The following is an 11,911-nucleotide window of genomic DNA, read 5'->3' as shown; positions in this document are numbered from 1 at the left end:
CAAACTTCCTAATTCTTGGAAAGATTATAAGAATGATCTCAAGCACAAAAAGGAGAATATCTATGAAGGCATTGAATAGCCATCTTTGAATTGAGGAAGATTTTCGTGCTAACAATTCGGTGGAACTATCCTCAAAGGTGCTTATATATATGATCTCATCTTTTATCCAAATTATCTGATTATTTTTTTTGTTGGATTTGTGTGATGTGACTTCAAAGTCAACAGATTCTTGGGTTACCAACGTGAAATTATGGTTCCGGGGAACGGTAACCAGCAGCCATGGAAGCTCTTAAGGCTTCATCTTTTCCATCATTTCACCGCTCTCTGATATCAACGAGGAATCCCAGAACCAAATCCGAGAATCCCATTTTTCATATTCCGTCAACTCTGTAGAAAACTTCGTCTTCTCCTCAAACCCGCGGCAGGACAGCAGATTACAAGGTCTTCACTGCAGTTTCTATTGATCAAGATGTCTCGTCAGCTAGGGAGGTGTTGGATTTTTCAACACCCAATCAAGAAGTTGAAACCGAAACGAAGGGGGAGAAATTTGATTGGTATGCACAATGGAATCATTAATGCCAATATGTGATCTGGATAAGAGGAGACCGTATGGGAAGAAAGTGATGGGAATTGATGTGGTGATTTGGTGGGATAGGAATGAGAATGCTTGGAAAGTGTTCGATGATAGTTGTCCTCACAGATTGGCTCCATTGTCCGAAGGGAGAATTGATCAATGGGGGAGGCTGCAGTGTTGTACCATTGCTGGTGTTTTGGTGGCTCTGGAGACTGTAAGTTCATTCCTCAAGCACCAAGAGATGGCCCTTCGGTATATAACAGTTCCATGGATCATTTTTTGTCGATCTAGTGCTCGATCACTGAATTTAATTAAATGATTTTAGTTCTTCTCTTCGTGTGTGTGATTTTGTTTGGTGTTTTGCGTATAATATTTGTCAGATTTTCAGCTTTAGCACCTTCCCTTTTTTTCAATTTTTATTGACCATAACTATAATTATTATTTTCGTTCTTCTTAGTAGACAATGATGAATAATTATTGGATCTTTAAACCTGTTTCTAGATGGATGCTGATTTTGATATTTTGAAGCATATGCAACCCACTTTTGTTAGAATCTAAAAAAATGTTGAATTTGTCTCTACATAGAATCATTGATGCAGTCAGTGACTGTTCACAAACTTGGGAACCTGGTGACACTCATAAGAATGATACCTTGGACAATCAGAATTGTAAGTCATGGAAATTTGCAGAACTTTTGCAACATGGTAAAGAATGAGGATCAAAATTGGCCTGAATTATGAATAATTTGTACTTTCTACTTGTATGCATGTGTAAGATAGTTCTAGGACTTCTTTTGCACTGTCTGAACTGCAAGTCTAGTGGCATATTTCACTGTAATGGTGTCAAATGAATGTTTCGAATTTGACTGCAGGCAAAAAATGATATTGGAAAAAAGATAAATGCTTTTGTAATGAGCTTTGTGCTTGGCATGCAGTAAAATGAATAGAGATTGGAACTTAGGTAGTGTTTGGGAGAGCTTTTAGGAAGTACTTATCAATTTTTCCTTAACAAAATTTTGAAATTTTGTGAAATTTTGTTAAGAAAAAACTGAGAAGTGCTTCTAAGAAGCTCTCCCAAACACTATCTTAGTTCTTCGAATGTTGCTCTATGCTCCTCTGCACATAGCACATGACGCCAAATTATGAAAATGTCAATACTTTGTCTAATGCCTCCAACCCTAGGATTCCTTTGCAGAATAAATATGCTTTTGGACATTGAGAAGTGAAATATTTTCATGATAGCTTATAGATGCCAGAAGAAACTGTACCCAACCTCTTTTCATGGTTATACTTTCTGATCCTTGAGAAATATTATAGAACATTAAACATACTACGCACCCAGTGAGGCATGGCTTAAGCAGTCCTATAATTTTCTTAACTTTATGTTTGTGATGCGCGATTGGCTTCTACATATTATTTATGAAATTAGTGATTTGAGTGTCCAAGATGCATCCTTGGACTGGGAGTAGTGGAAAAATAACTAGAAGTCTGTTGTATTAAACTAAAGTACAATTTCATCGCTCATTTTTGTCTTTCTGATTGTTAAGCTTCATCATGCTTCTCTGCATGTGCAATTTTGAATCATGGCTTTATCATTGAAAGTAATATAGTCGAAGGAGAATTTCACAGAGGGGTCTGCATTTTTTCTTGGTGCAGATTCATACTTCCAAGAAGGCATGTGTAGCAGCTTATCCCAGTTGTGTTCAAAATGGAATTCTTTGGTTTTGGCCAAACTCTGATGCACAGTATAAAGATATATTGTCAGAGAAAAAACCTCACTATATCCCCGAACTCGATGACCCCTCTTTCACTAATAGTATGATAACCAGGGATATACCATATGGGTATGCCAATTCTGTCATGCTCTTCCTTTACCAAATCTCCATCTTTTATGAATGCATCTAGTGATTATCAATGCTTGAGGGGTTACATGATACATGCCTAGGGGTGCAAATGAACCGAACCTGTTCGTGAGCTTTACGAGCCCGCTCGATAAATATTTGATTTGTATTCGAGCTTATCGAACTCGAGCCGAATTCAAACATGTTCGAACATTTTTTAGAGCCGAACTCGAGCCGAAATTACTCTGTTCGAGCTTTCGAACCATAATATCCGAATATTTCACGAATAGGTTCGAATATTTCGAACCAAACTCGAACTCGAACTTCATTTCGAGCTGAACTCGAGCCAAAATATTTGAAATTATTGAACTTCAAATCGAGCTCGAACTCGAATATACTATTATCGAGCCGAATTCGAACCTTAAAATTTTACCATTATTTGGCTCGATTCGGTTCGTTTGCACCCCTATACATGCCAATGAATATAAATATTTAAGATTTACATAAAATGTTCTAGATAAGATTCTCCTTCTTACCAAGATTTGATGGTGGTGTTGGCTTATTCAGGTATGAAGTTCTTATTGAAAATCTTATGAACCCTGCTCATGTTCCATATTTGCATTACCGTATACTGGAAATTCCAGAGATGCCAGCGAGATAAGTAAATCTATGCACAACGTTTTATTTCATATTATTTATTTTTATTGTTCAGCATGGCTAAAAATGAAGTATTATCCTGCACTCTGAAGGGTGATAGAGAGGGAGCAAACCACTCAAAATAAGTATAGAGAAACTCAACGAAAATGGTTGTACTCCAAAGAAAGAATTTGGGCCTAGCTTTTTTGTACCACCTTGTCTCATTATGGCTATTTTTTTAGTAGTGGAGTGAGTCAAAAGAACCCCTCAACATCGTCAACTGGAAATAAAGATGTAAAATATCTTACGTTTTTTTTTGAATAGTTTTGTTTCTTGCATTTTTTTTAGTTTTGTTCAGTGTTTTATTTCATGCAGGAGCCATTGTCACCTGTTCCACACCACGAAACATGGATATTAATTTTCTACTGCATTTCTGTTAGTCCGGGTAATAGCAGACTGATCATCTCCTCTCCTAGGAACTTTGGTGTTTGGATAGATAAAGTTGTTCCACGTTGGATATTCCATGTTGGACAAAACTTAGTTCTTGATTCAGATCTACATCTTCATGTGGAGGTAAATAAGTTATCCTTGCAGATAAATTGTGCACTTCTTAGGTGGCCGTGTTACGTATGCACTATAAATTTCACATTGGTGAATTTAAGTATGATCTCGAGGTTTATTTAAAGAATATAGATAATTCTTTACTTGTGCGATTAATTTATGTTGCATCAGATCACAATAAACTTCTTCATGTCTTAATCAGCTTGGTCTCTCTCTTTTTTATATGATTTATGGTTATTATCTTTATAAGAATTTGTGAAAGTGTTATTTAGGAGTAGAGGAATCACTTCTTGTTCGAGTTTTGTGTATCTTATGGTTTTTCAAGCCAAATTTTATGTCGATCTTAAATTTCTTCATTACCACCTTTTGTTGTCCCACAATGCGAATTGAAAGACTTCTTACTTGTTTGTTTGTAAAATCTTCTTAATGTTATGGATTATACCGAAAAGATCATGACAATAAAAATTGTGAAATAAAATAATCAACAAGAACACCAAAAATTTACGTGGTTCACTCAATATAGGCTATGTCCACGGAGCTACTGCAAATATTTATAAGGGGGAGAAATATTACTAATGTATACAAAACACTATATCTTACACTATCCCATACCCCGAGTATACCCGATAAAATGATTATCTACTTCACACAAGAGAACACTCAAGAAACCTCTTTGCTCTCTCTAATTTAAGAAGCTTTGTATTGCTTCGATTTTGGGATATCTTAAACTGAATTTTTACTTCCAGGAATCTTCTCTAGCATCAAGATTCCATCTTCTAAAACCGATCTGATGAAATGGTACCGAACCTGTATATTCTTTGTCCTAGCATGATAAACAGGATTCTTTGCTAAATGAATAGCAATCTGACTATCACAGTGTAATGTGCAATCCTCAAGCTTCTGACCCAATTCCTCAAGAAATGATCGCAACCAAATCATCTCTTTGCTTGCTTCCGTAACTGCAACTTACTCAGCTTTAGTAGTCGAAAGTGCGACTATCTTTTGCAATTTAGACACCTAGGTTACTACCATACCACTTAATGTGAACACATACCCGGTAGTACTTTTTCTGCCATCTAGGTCACCACCCATATCGACATCGACATATCTTTGTAAGTTCTGATTAGTCCTCCTGAAGCATAGAGATAAACCAGCAGTACCTTTCAAGTACCTGTGAATCCATTTCACTGCTTCCCAGTGTTGTTTTCCCGGATTGCTCATAAACCTGCTCACAACTCCCACTGGATGTGTTGTATCTGTTCTTGTGCACAACATTGCATACATGAGGCTTCCGACAACAAAAGCATAAGGAACCTTGTTCATATAAGTCTACTCCTACTCTGTTGATGGTGATTGAGCTTTGGTTAGTTTGAAATGACTAGCCAAAGGAGTACTCACATCTTTAGCTTCATCAATACTAAATCTGCTAACAACTTTTTTCACATGCTTTTCTTGAGATAACTTCAAGATTTCATTCACCCGATCTCTTAAGATCCTCATTCAAATATTTTTCTTTGCAGCACCCAAATCCTTCATTGCAAATTCTTTTGATAACTCTCTCTTGAGCTTAATAATCTCCTCCATACAAGATCCTGCTATCAACATATCATCTACATATAACAATAGTATGATATAAGAACCGGAAAAGTTTTTCACATAACAGCAGTGATCGGCCTGACACCTCAGAAAACCATTGTTGCTCATGAATCCATCAAACTTCTTTTATCACTGTCTTGGAGCTTGTTTGAGACCGTACAAGCTCTTCTGAGGTTTGCATATCATTTTCTCTTTTCCTCGTACTTCAAATCCCTGTGGCTGTTTCATATAAATTTCTTCATCTAGGTCACCATGAAGAAACGCCGTCTTTACATCTAACTGCTCCAGATGTAAGTCTTCCTTTGCCACTAGTCCATGTACAGTTCTGATAGTGGTTAACTTCACCATTGGAGAGAAAATCTCGGTGTAATCAACTCTTTCCCATTGTTGATAACATTTTACAACAAGTCTTTCCTTGTACCGCTTGCTACCATCATGTTCTTCTCTCAATCGGTACACCCACATGTGGTTTTATTGTTCTCGAAGATCTCCTAAGTTCAATCATTGGAGTTCGTGGATCAACTTCTTGTGCGGTATCTTCTTTATCTTCTTGGCTACTATCATCCGACTCATTCATAGGAATATCTATCAACGGCACTTCATTTGTCTTCTTGACTTCAGGACATTTATCTCCAGCTGCAATGTCTTATATGTCCTTGTACAATAGTTGCTCATTGAAAATGACATCTTTGCTCCGAATGATCTTCCGATTTTGGTCATCCCAGAACCGATAACCAAACTCATTATCTACATAACCAATAAAAAAACACTTATTTGATTTTGGGTCAAGTTTTGTTCTGCTAGCTGAGTCAATATGAACATATGAGAGACAACCAAACACTTTCAAGAAAGAAAGGTTTATTCCTTTGCCGCTCTAGTATTCTGCAATCAAGTAGTATCGAAGGTCCTCTGTTGAACAGATACGCTGCAGTGTTAACTGCATCAGTCCAGAATGATTTCGGTAATCCACCGTGCAATCTCATGCTCCTGGCACGTTCATTCAGGATTCTGTTCATTCTTTCAGCCACACCATTCTGTTGAGGTGTACCAGGAATGGTTTTCTCCATCTTGATCCCGTTGTGTGCACAATACTTTTGGAACTCAACATCTTCATATTCTCCACCATTGTAAAACCTTAAGTTTTTCACTTTCAAGTTGGTCTCATTTTCAACCATGGCTTTCCACCTTTTAAAAGTCTCAAAAACATCAGATTTATTTTTCAGAAAATAAACCCAAACTTTTCTGTTCGAATCGTCAATAAATGTGACGTAGTATCTTGAGCCTCCAAGGAATACCATAGGAGATGGTCCCATACATAAGTATGAACCAACTCCAACTTTGCTGCTTTCGGTTCTCTACCGCCTTTTGAAAAACTCACCTTTTTCTGTTTTCCAAGAACACAACTTTCATACAATTTTTGTTTGACAGTTTTTAATTCCGGTATCTTCCCTTTTGATATCAGCATCTTCATTCACTTCTCAATCATATGTCCAAATCTACATTGCCATAGACTTGAATTAGCTCCAGCATCCACATCTACTAACATGTATCTGCAACTGGCACTACAAAAAAACTTGTTTCTAAGAGCGATTTTTTAGGAGAAGTTTTAACATTTCTCTTGAAAAGTTACCAATAGAATCGGTTTTAATTAAACCGTTTATATTGTCTTATCTTTTAAGAGTGGTTTATTAACCACTCCTATTGATCACATTTTAGTACCGGTTTATACAAAACGCTGCTACAAACTGTTCTTATTGACATAATTTTTAGGAGCACTATTGAAAGTGCTCATATTTAATATTTTTAATAGCGGTTTCATAAAACCGATGCTGTAAACCGCTTTTATTGCTCTATCTTTTAGGATTGGTTTCAAAACTTTACCTATTGCATACTTTTATTATCGGTTTTCATAAACCGCTATTATAAACTGCTCTTATTGACATATATGTTAGAAGCATTCTCGAAACTGCTCATAGTGAATATTTTTAGTAGTGGTTTTCACAAAATCGGTGTTGTTAACCGCTTTTACTGCTCTATATTTTTAGGATTGGTTTGGAAACTGCTCTTAGTGAATATTTTTAGCAATGATTTTTACCAAACCAGTGCGAAAACCATTGTTTTGAATTGGTTATTTGCTTTATTTTTAAGTATTTCTTTGAAAATTGTATCAATTGAATATATTTAGAACCATTTTTTTATAAATAATTGATATAAAGTATTTTTATTGATATAATTACTAGGTACACTTTTGAAAAATACTCTTAAAAAGTGATTTTTCACAAAAATTGTGTCTAAGAATTTTTTATTGCTCTATTTTTAAAGATTTTCTTTGAAATTGCACCTATTGAAAAATTTCAGTTCTGATTTGTATAAACATATGTTATAAACTGTTTTTACTAATTTATCTCCTATGTTTTCGTTCTAGATATACTAATTGATTTTATAACATTTTTTAATTGTTTGTAGACAAATATGATAATATCAAACGTGTGTATATATTTTTGTGTGTGTGTGTGTCTATATATATATATATATATATATATGTATATATATATATATATTCTAAGACTATATCGTGTATTTTAACAACTTATTTTAAAAAAATAAAATCAGACAAATAAGTATGTAACTGGGCTAAATTGATTCCATATGTGGACCATATTATACCTTCACATGACTATGTTTTATAATAATTTGAATTAGAGTAGGTCTCTTATATATGAGAGTGTCTCACCGATCTATATCTATGAGATGATTCGATCCGACTCATATATACAATGAAAAGTGATTTTTTTGAAATAAAAAATAATAATTTTTCATAGGTCTAGTCAAATAGGAGACCGATCTCACAAAATTGAATTGTAAGACCGTCCTGTCCAATAAGAGATTTTTTTTGGAGTTAAGATAGTTATATTAATCATATATTTTAACATTACTCTTATATTGATGATCATATATATTTCATCTCATTACCTAACTAATGCTTATTGGTAATTCTAATAACAACAAAAATAATATTAATGATGATGATTAAATAATAATAAATATTATAAGTTTGAACACAAAAACTTGTGTGAAACATATCTTCTAATTGAGTCACTTATGATAATATATTATTTTTTATGTCAAAAGTATTACTTTTTATTGTAAATATGAGTGGGTTTTACCCGTCTCACAAGATACCAAATCTTATAATCACGGTGATGAATATGATTATGATGATGACGTGATAATAAACCATTTGATTATTTTTATATTCTATCATTTTTATAACTATTATAATAAAATATATTATAATTCCAAATATTTTAACAACTTAATTTTAAATAAGATCATACAAATGCAAATTAAATAAACGTGTGACTGAGATCATTATATTAATTAGTTGATTTAATTCACATCTGAATCTATTAAAACCAAGGCAATGATAGAGTTGTCTTTCGTATAGGGGGTGATATTTCTGGGTAAATGTAATATAATCATAAGCTATATATAAATTTTGCTTAACAAACTTATGATGATTAATAATAAATAAAATGATTATTTAAACCATTATAATAATGTTTTTACTAATTTTTATTTCATCATAAAAATCATAGCGTAAATAGTTTAATAATCACTACCAATTAAATTTTATGGTGTTTGATAATTAATTTTATTAACTTTATTAAATATTATTTTAATGAAATCTCAATGCTTTGAATATCGTTATACATAAACAGAAATCCAAATGATATATAAATCCAATCAATATAAACAAAATTATTTACATGGAAAATATTCAACTATTTACATCTATACAAATCATTCCTGATTAATTAATATTATTCAAAATTCAATAATTTTTTAATGCGATCTTGATTTTAATAAAATTATATTTAATAAATTTGTGCTTAGTATTTAAAATTATATCATATTTCTTTGAATTAATTATCGAAAGTATTTATTTAAAGAATAAAAAAACTATTTATTTAATAGTTATCCACTTTCTCAATTCTCAAATTTTGGCGGTGCTTAAATTAACATTTACCGCCAACTTATTTAAACTAAAATATCACCAAACATAATCCCTCCACTAAAAGTACCGTGATCTTTAAAATTGATTAGAAAAAGATAAATCCTTCCACGATTTACAAATCTCTTAAAGATAAAATCTGCCAAGATTTACAAATATCTTTAGAATTTTTTTAAAAAAAACTTTATAAATTTACACGTCTTCTATATTCCTTTTATTCCCATCAGAGTTCTATTTTCTCAAGATTTCTCCATGCCTTGTATGCATCCATCAGATGCACGTGAAAAGTGATCGTAAATATTCTCAGGATCAGAGTCAGATAAAGATTATATGGAATTTGAAAAAACACTTGTCTTTTATCTATTGAATTTGAAACATTTTTTTATTTATTTTATATTTTCAATTGAAGAGTCTTATTGTCATTTTTGTAAAATGATAGTTGTTTATTAATGTTAACATTCATTTTGTGGATTGAAATATTAAATATGAACGTTTTTATTGTTTCAATAACATTTATTTAATTATTTTATTTGTGGATTCATTGTTTCAAAATATATATTTGTATGAAAAAAATACAATAAAAGGATAAAAATTTGTTTAGAAAAGTGCTCCTATATCGATTTTATGGATGAGTGATATTAAATCACTCCTAAATTAATTGCTAACATCAACCATATTTTCAAACTAATCTTGGAGCAGTTTAAGACCGGTCTTACATACAAGTTTTTAATGCGGTCTGACACCGTTCTTATATTTCTAGTTTTAACAACGTTTTGAAAGTGCTCATATATTGATTGCATGTAGGAGTGATGGAAAACCGCTCTTAAATTGTTAGCATCAATAGCGTTTGTAAATCACTCTTATATATATGTCACGCAGGAGTGGTTTAAGTCCGTTCTTACACCTTTCAGCTTCTAGAGCACTTTGGAACCGCTCCTAAGTGCACAACTATGGAAGCGGTTTGAAACCGTTTTTATATGTATGAAATGTAAGATCGTTTTCAAACCGCTTCTGCAACGAACAATAACATCGGTTTATTAACTTTTACCAACGGTTAAAAAAACCGCTCTTATAAGATATAAGGGCGTCAATAAGAGGAACGCTTGTGAAACCGATGGTAAAAGTCTTGGAGCGGTTGAAAACCGGTCTTAAAAGTAAAAAAACCCTCTTTTATAAAACTGTTTTTTTGTAGTGTGGAAGTCGTATAAAGGGTTCCAGTTCTCGTTCCACGATTCCACGCGCAATAATCATGGCTTCTTTGCTCACTCTCCAGCAGCCATCACCAAATGTCACTTTATGGCCTTCGTCATCGAGATGTCCTACTGAGATCAGATTTCGGGTCAACTTTGGTACATGTCGCACTTTGTTGATTTTTCAGATAGATCCATTTGACATTTTCAAACTGACATCAGCCATACCAGCTATTTCCAAGGGTTTTCCATCTGCCAGGAAAACTTTTCCGTAATTTCCAACAATGTAATTACTGAATACATCACGATCACCGATGGTATGAAACGAAGCTCCCGAATCCATAACCCAAGAATCAACCGGGCTTTCCGTGGATAGTAATAAAGCATCGTGTACATCCTTTGTAGCGGGAAATTCTATGCTGGCAGACCAGTACTACCCGGTCTGCCAGATCCAATGGCCCTGGGCCATTGTGCACATCACATCATGGTGATGTGCACAATGCCCGGGCCTTGGATTGCCCTCCGGGCACTACCCCGGAGGGCAGCTAAGAATTTCCCCTCTGTAGCACCTAAAATCCAATCTACTAAATCGCATGCATTAAATTAAATAAGTATTATGATTATTATTTTTAAGTTTAATCGATTTAAATTCTTTATTTGAATTATTTGTTAGTAAAATATTAATAATTTATTCAAATGATTTTATTGTACTAATTATTTAATTAATTTTTTTAATTGCTTAAGTTTATCTGTCTAAATGATTTTATTTTGCAATTTAATTGTTTTAAATATTTTAAAGGTTTAAGCTTGCATATTTATATGATTTTAATTGTTCAGCTTATCTATTTAAATACTTTTTATTGTCCAACTTATTTATTTTAATTAACTTATTTTTAGCGGTTAGTTATTTTAAATTATTTTAAATGCCTAACTTATTTATTTAAATAATTTTAACTTTTCAAGTCATTCTAAAGGTTTTTATTCCGCTTGTATATTTATTTAAATGACTTTTAAATGTTCATCTAATTTGTTTAAATTATTTTAATCATTCTGTTTATTATTTAAATATTTTACTTATTTTTGTGGCATCAAAATATTTAAAGTATTGATTTTAATTTCTAAGTTAGTGTTTAAATTCTTTCAGATGTTTATTTGCTTAATTATTAAATTTATTAATTTGAGATACTTGAGTTCCGTGACCTCCGGCTCCGGCACACGGTGATGGTGGATTTGGCGGTAAGACCATAAATTTTATTTTAGGAGTTAGAATTCATGAGAGTTGAGGAAAATAAATGAGATTTTTACTTTTAAAATTTTTCGAGTGTCAAAAATCGCGTTAGTGCATTCTTGAGCATAACTTTCAATATTTCTCAAAATTAAAATTTTCGAACCCGGAGTAGTAAAATTCTATTCTTATATTTAATTTTAGGATTTTTAAACTTAAAAATTAAAAGGGGTACAAAAATTTGTAGAGTAAAAGTTTTAAAGAGAAAGTGACA

General features: G+C 32.7%; 1 pseudogene; it reads left to right on the top strand.

Moving 5' to 3' along the window:
• Positions 1-10,989, top strand: LOC140876221 (flavonoid 8-hydroxylase 1, chloroplastic-like; annotated as a pseudogene).
• Positions 10,990-11,911: the final 922 nt, after the last annotated feature.

Source organism: Henckelia pumila, chromosome 1 (genome assembly GCF_033568475.1).
Source record: "Henckelia pumila isolate YLH828 chromosome 1, ASM3356847v2, whole genome shotgun sequence".
Taxonomy (NCBI): domain Eukaryota; kingdom Viridiplantae; phylum Streptophyta; class Magnoliopsida; order Lamiales; family Gesneriaceae; genus Henckelia; species Henckelia pumila.
Note: the sequence above shows the minus strand (reverse complement) of the source record. Positions and strands in the feature narration are given on the sequence as shown.